The 7461-nt window shown below is 52.4% G+C and overlaps 1 long non-coding RNA gene across 1 annotated transcript; it reads left to right on the top strand.

Annotated features, from left to right (window-relative positions):
* Nucleotides 1-226: 226 nt before the first annotated feature.
* Nucleotides 227-2549, top strand: LOC149126851 (uncharacterized). Its single transcript, XR_016233503.1, has 2 exons — nucleotides 227-357; nucleotides 2213-2549. It is a non-coding gene; the product is annotated as an uncharacterized LOC149126851 (long non-coding RNA).
* The last annotated feature ends 4912 nt before the right edge of the window (nucleotides 2550-7461 follow it).

Raw genomic sequence — 7461 nt, forward strand, 5'->3', positions numbered from 1 at the left:
TTTCCTGGCAAAAATCATATTAATGTTTCATGTTAGCGCCTTGCCTTTTGAGTTCTAAAATGTTTCCACGGTTCCAGATCGCACAGCGAGCACAAACTACGGAGCCGTAGATACCAGTTGAATAAACATCTGCAGACTGGCGTAGCAGATGTCTGGCCTGGGAGGCGCCGTGAGCTTGCTCCTTGAGGAGCGTCTTGCAAACACTCAGCTGTGGCAGACCAAGCATAACTCACACAGCGAGAAGGAACAGTTGAGAACCGGAGTCCTCACAAACAAGACCTTGGGCCGGGACAGGAGGCAACGGAGCCCGGCAGGGGGACCCTGGGCCGGCGTGCTCAGCTCTGGCTCTGCTCCCGGGTAGGTGGAGGCGGCTGGGAGTTGCACGCAGGAAGAACCGCGCAGGCCGAAAGGGCCGTCCAAGGCATGGGGACCCAGGCGGGCTGTGCTGAGTCCTCCCTGTCCTCATCGGCTCCCTGCGGCTGAGTCAGCTCTCGGTGTGGGAGGCTGGAGTCTAAACAGCACGGTGCTGGCGCCGGCGAGGGCCCATCTGCAGAGCAGCTGGAGTCATGATGGAGCTTGTTCGAGAGTAAGAGCGCCTGGGAAGTCAGAGCGATTCAGGGGGCAGCTACCCACTCTCGCTCTTTTTATAAGGCATTTATTTATTTCGAAAGTCAGAATTATAGAGATAGATGGACAGACAGAGAGAGAGAGAGGTCTTTCATACACTGATTCGCTCCCAGCTTGGTCACATCAGCCGGAGCTCAGCCAGGCTGCAGCCAGGAGCCAGAGGCTCCATCCAGGTCCCCCACATAGGTGGCAGGGGCCAAGCACTGGGGCCATCGTGTGCTGCTTTCCCAGGCCATCAACAGGGAGCTGGAAGGGAAGTGGAACAGCCGGGACACAAACCAGGCCCAGCCCCAACATCTTCCCTTTTGTATTTGACTTCTTCTGTTCTGAAAATATTCTGTTCTAAAAATATTATTGTAATTACACACTTGCTTAGCCTTGAACCACGTTCCTACCAACAACATGACCACTGCGTGCACTTCCAGAGTCTTTGTGTGTTTGAATTCAAACAGGGGTGCAGCCAAGACAGCTTGCAGCCCACTTGAAAGAAACCCTTTCGGCTATATTATCAATCTGATATGCAATTCTATTCGAATGCTTTCCTTTTGTTTTAAATTTCCAGATTGTTGTCTTTTCTGTATACAGTACACAGCGTATCTCCATGGTTTGAAGTAGAAGTTATGTCAACAGGTGAACTCTGGGAGGTCTTGTCTTTCCCTACACTCAACACCCGATTCTCCGTCTCCAACCTGTCAGAGACCATTTTTAGTTCTCCTGCATCCTTCCAATGATTCCTTTTGCAACCATAGCAAATATGCATGTAGATAGAAAAGTCTACCTAAGTGACCTTATACCCCCTTCCTTAAATTGCCGAATTTAGTGTGTTATAGGCAATGTTCTGCACCTTGCTTTGTTTTTTCTTACTTGCTATATCCTGAGAACTCCCTCATGGTTTCTTGTTTCTAATAGCTGCATGGTGCTTCAGTGTGTGACTATACTGTGGTCCGTTTAACCAGATTCCTGCTGATGGATGGACATTGAGCCATCTCCAGTATTTTGGTAGTGAAAATAATGCTGTGATAAATAACCAGACAGATTCCTAAAAGTGCAAAGACTGGCGAGGAAGTCAATTAAACTCTTGCTGATGGGACCGGGTGCTACTCCACACGCAACAATGGCCTTGCCCCCACGGCCTGGCAACAAAGTCGGTGGCGAAACTTTTAAAACATGCAGTTTTGGCCAGCACCATGGCTCACTAGGTTAATCCTCCACCTAGCGGCGCCAGCACCCAGGGTTCTAGTCCCGGTCGGGGCGCCAGATTCTGTCCCGGTTGCTCCTCTTCCAGGCCAGCTCTCTGCTGTGGCCCGGGAAGGCAGTGGAGGATGGCCCAAGTGCTTGGGTCCTGCACCCACGTGGGAGACCAGGAGGAAGCACCTGGCTCCTGGCTTTGGATCGGCGCAGCACGCCAGCCGTGGCGGCCATTGTGGGGTGAACCAACAGAAGGAAGACCTTTCTCTCTGTCTGTCTCTCTCTCTCACTGTCTAACTCTGCCTGTCAAAAAAAAAAAAAAAAAGCATACAGTTTCAACGCTCACTTTTTCAAAGATTTATTTATTTAGTTGCTCGTGTATTTGTTCATTTGACAGGCAGAGTGACCAAGAGACGGAGAGATCGTCCATCGGCTGGTTCACCACCCGGATGGCTGCAACAGCTGGGGCTGGGCCAGGAGCCCAGAATTCCATGGGGGTCTCCCACCCTTGGGCCATTGTGCGCTGCTTTCCCGGGTGCTTTAGCAGGGAGCTGGATTGGAAGCAAAGCGGCAGGGACTCGAACAAAGGCAGCTGGCAAAGCAAGCGGCAGCTTCACCCGCGCCCGCCGCGCCAGCCCCTCGACTGTCCCCTTCCCTAACATGAAGCGCCTTTCTGCGTGCTCAAGGAGCGTTTGAAGTTTTTCTCCAAAGAACGTCATTTCCCGTTTTCCTAATGAGTCCGTGTTTTTCTTTCTGATCTCCAGGCATTCCGTACACACTAGATAAATCAGCCCTCGAACACGAAAACATTTTCCACAGTTTTTTGTCTATATTTTTGACACAAAATTTTTTTAATGTTCTTATTAATAAAAGGAAAAGACAGGTTATTCGCAAAAAAAAATGACAGTTTGATTGACAGGAGGAATCTCATTAGAATCCATAGAAGAGCTGCGTTCTGGGAATGGTTGGAATGCGTCTCCCGAGGGTTCATGCGTTGGAAGCTCGGGCCTCAGGGTGAGGTGAGTGGACCTTTGAGACGTGAGGTCAACGCAAGGTGATTAGACCATGGGGAGTGCAGGTGTAGGAAGGCACGGGGGTGAGTCCGCTCCCGCAGGAGTGGTGGTTTTTTTTTGTTTTTGTTTTTGTTTTTGTTTTTTGACAGGCAGAGTGGACAGTAAGAGAGAGAGACAGAAAGAAAGGTCTTCCTTTTGCCGTTGGTTCACCCTCCAATGGCCGCTGCGGCCAGTGCACTGCGCTGATCTGAAGCCAGGAGCCAGGTGCTTCTCCTGGTCTCCCATGGGGTGCAGGGCCCAAGCACTTGGGCCATCCTCCACTGCACTCCCGGGCCACAGCAGAGAGCTGGCCTGGAAGAGGAGCAACTGGGACAGAATCCAGCACCCCGACAGGGACTAGAACCCGGTGTGCCGGCGCCGCAAGGCGGAGGATTAGCCTAGTGAGCCGTGGCGCCGGCCAAGAGTGGGTTCTTAACATAGAGCCCACCTGGTCCCTCCCTCTCGCCGTGGCTTCCCGTCTCACCACCTCTCCCATCTGCACCCCCACTGCAATGCCACCCACGTCAGGCCCTTCCAGGAGCTGACGCCCAGGGGCCACCTGACCTTGGACTGTAGCCTCTTAACCTGTGGGTCAAATCAATCTCTCTGTAAAGCAGCCACTCTCGGGCCCTCGGGTATAGCCATGGGAAATGGGCTAACACAACACGGGAGAAATCAACGGGGAAAAACAGGCTAAGAAGGAAGTCACCGTGAGCCCACAGTTCTGCAGCTGGATTAGCTATTACTAAGGACAAAGCAGAGGGAAGACAGGCAGTGCCGCGGCCCTCAGCCCTCCAACCAGCTCCCTCCCGGCCGCGCCGAGCGCTCAGATCATCAGTCGAGTGCATCTTGGAGAAACGGAAGCCAGGCAGTGCCGCTGCTCTTCTTGCCTTTAAAAAAACATTTTTTGAAAACAGTCTGAATGAGGCACAGCGCCTGCATCCCCCACACACTCATCACGAGCGTGTAATTCAGTGACTGAGTGCGCGTGTAGCGCCGTGCAGCCGTCTCCAAGACCGGGCTCTGTTTTAGGTCCCCGTCACCCCAACATGTGCTTCTTTGCAACTGGAACTTAGTCTTACTCAACCCCTCGACAGCCACCTTCCGGCTTCCTGCCTCCGTAACTCTGCATTCCTGGATAACTCCTATGCGAGGCTACTCTGAAAAGTTCATAGAAAATGGAGTTGAAAGATGCTTATTTGGTGCAAAATTGTTTTTTGAAATCCACATATAAGAGGAGCTTTCAAAAAGTTCATGGAAAAATGCATATTATGAAAACACTGCGTGGATTCCAAACTTTCTGCACCACAGGGAACTTATCTTTTGGTCCTTTGTCTCCGGGAAATTTCTGAAGCCCCTGGGGGCGGGAGCCGTGTGCCCTGTGGTTTTGTGCCTGGTGGCGCCCAGGCAGCAGAAGGCCCACCTGGGGCCTCCAGGGTGCAGCATGCATTAGTCGTTGGCTCCTTTTTGCTGCTGAGTAAAATTATTTTCCGCATTAGCTAGGAGTGGGTAAGCCGCGCGTTGCTATGGCTGGTTGATGAGAGGCAGATGGTTTCCTGGTTTGACGGCTGCGAACCACTGCTGTAAAGTCAGGTGCAGAGCCTTGGGAGGGTCCTCGCACCTTCGTCAACTCCCCACGTCCTTCTGAGTAGCATCAGAGCCTGCGCAGGACCTCTGAACCTCCCACCTGGTCTGCCTTCCTGCCGCCGCCCGCGGCGGCCCCCAGCTCACCTCCCACTCAGCCACTCGCCCCTGTAGGCGCAGGACACACAGGGCTCCGCCCTCCCCTCACAACCCTTTGTTGCTGAAAGTGTGGTGGGAGGGTGCAGGGCCTCCCGCGTCCTCCAGTCTGCGTTTTACCCAGGCGCCCAGGCACTGAGCAGTCCGTGAGCACTTGCGAAGGCCCATTCTAGCATCCGGCAGATTTTACTCCATCTGTTCATTGCTTATGGCCCTGAGCCCCTGTCCTGGGTCGTTAGTTCTACCGGGTGAGACGTTGAGCTCCGTTTTATTCATGGCGGATTCCAGAGGCTAAGACTGCACCTGGCACCTACTTATAGAACGAGCGAATGTTTCCCTGTACGTCTCTGTAAAGGAATTTATTTTTTACGCTACCTGGAGGAGCTAGGGATGTAAGTTGATTCAAGTCTGAGTAGAGAACAATAGAAAAATAAAATTGTGTTTATTTCTTCTGGACATTCGAAAATATCAACTCACCGAGAAAGATGCTTCCTTCCAAAGGAGAGAGCAGGTGCAGGGAAAAATACGAATGAGTATCCAAGACTATCGGGCTATCAGGAGCCTTTAAAATACGGTGGAAAATGCATACTGTGCTATGTGCGGGTGGCATTTTATTTTATGCCAAAAAGACCTGACTTTTTTGATTCCAGCTTTTCCACAAAGATTCTGAAGTATGCGTGTGCAAAGACAGAGAAACCAAAATGACAAAACAGAGGCACCTGTGGGTGCCTGAGTCCCCTTGCCTTGGACACGCCCCCTCCCACGTGCAGCTGGGATTGGCCGCAGGAGTGGGGTTGGGGGGGGCGTCAGAAGCCCTGAGCCACCCCCCTGCAGACTCGGCAGCCCCTGGCCAGGCCCCCCTGGCCTCCAGACTCCCTCTGTACATGGAGGAAGTGACCCTTAGGCTCCACTTTCTTAGGCTCCTTCTCGTTCCGGGATCTGTAAACCCCCCCCCGGGGGGGGCAGTTCCCAGCCCCCCCCCCCGCTTGTTTCTATGGAAATGAGCCCCCCAGGGGAATCCCTTCCTTCCTCACCTGCAGTACCGCCTTCCCTCCTTGACTGGCACTGAATTTCCCACGTGAAACTGGGCACCCTACAAGTTTCCACCGAGGGGCTCTGTGCATGTGGGGCAGGAGTGGGCTGGGGTCCATGGCCCCGTGGAAGGCCCTGAGTCTTGGCTGAGCACTCCCCCTGCTGACTCTGCGGGCCACGGTCTGTGGCCTCCCTGCAGTAGCCAGGAGGGTGGACTGCCCGCTGTACTTCTTCACTCCATCCATAGTCTTGTTTGGCAACGGTGTGGTCTGTCCCTCCTCAGCCTTCCTGGCCCAACTGGGAAACAATTTAGAAGACAGAGCTCAGGGCCGGCACTGTGGTGCAGTGGGTTAAAGCCCTGGCCTGAAGCGCCGGCATCCCATATGGACGCCAGTTCTAGTCCCAGCTGTTCCTCTTCCGATCCAGCTCTCTGCTGTGGTCTGGGAAAGCAGTAGTGGATGGCCCAAGTCCTTGGGCTCCTGCATCTGCGTGGGAGATCTGGAAGAAGCTCCTGTCTCCTGGCTTCGGATCGGCACAGCTCTGGCTGTTGCGGCCATCTGGGGAGTGAACCATCGGATAGAAGACTTCTCTCTCTCTCTCTCTCTCTCTCTCTCTCTCTCTCTGTCTCTCCTCTCTCTGTCTCTCTCTGTCTCTGTCTCTCCTCTCTCTGTATAACTCTGACTTTCAAATAAATAAAATAAATATTTAAAAAAAAAGAAGACAGAGCTCAAAGCTAGCGAATGCCTCTTGGCTGGAGACCTCCTGCTGCTGTGGGAGCATCGCTAAAGTGCTCCACTAGGGATAGGTTCAACAGCTTTGTGATAAGGCCAACGATGCCATCGCAACGAAAGAGCCCACACACTCTAACAGGTGTGGGGAACACTGGGTTCAGTCAGGCCTCCTGTGTGTCTTTGGGGCCGAGCTCCTCAGACAGGAGACACCATGTGAGGAATGCGCCAGGCTTACGTGGCCGTGCGGTCCCAGCTCTTAAAGGACCACAGAGAGAACGCAGGACCCAGGCTCGTGGGACCTCCCGGCCACTGGCCCAGCCTCCATCTCTCAGGTCTGCACCCTGGACACAGCTACCCATGTGGGAGACCTGGATTGCATCCTAGGCTCCTGGACCTGAGAGGGAGGGTTATCGACTTGTTCCAGAAATCCCACAGCTAAAATTGGAAGCCACATCTCCCATCTCTCAGCTGAATTAAAAGGAACAATACCATTGCAAGTATTCAGTTGGCAGAGACTTGATGGGAGAGAAATCATCAATTAAAAAAAAAACTTTCAGGTAATTTCAGCTTTATGATAGCCAAGTGTGTGTTCCCCAACATCCTGAATCCCAGTGAATAAATAGGAAAAAATTGTATGTTACAACACTATCAATTTTGAGAATTATATTTTTATTAATAGAAACTAGAACTGAGGAAACAAAAAGTAGTAAATACAATTTTAGACAGCAAATTTCCCCTAAGAGGTAGAATTTCTTTTTTTTTAAAAAAATATTTATTTTAATTATTTGGAAGTCAGAGTTACAGAGAGAGGTAGAGACAGAGAAATAGGTCTTCCATCTGCTGGTTCACTCCCCAAATGTCCGCAACAGCCAGAGCTGAACCGATCCAAAGCCAGGAGCCAAGAGCTTCTTTTGGTTCTCCCATGTGGGTGCAGGGGCCCAAGGATTTTGGTCATCTTATACTGCTTTCCCAGGCTATAGCAGAGAGCTGGATCGGAAGAGGAGCAGCCGGGACTTGAACCGGCGCCCATATGGGATGCCAGCACTGCAGCCAGCGGCTTTACCCGCTACACCACAGCGCCAGTGCCAGCA

Source organism: Oryctolagus cuniculus, chromosome 5 (assembly GCF_051225735.1).
Source record: "Oryctolagus cuniculus isolate XC-2025 breed Fujian yellow rabbit chromosome 5, ASM5122573v1, whole genome shotgun sequence".
NCBI lineage: Eukaryota > Metazoa > Chordata > Mammalia > Lagomorpha > Leporidae > Oryctolagus > Oryctolagus cuniculus.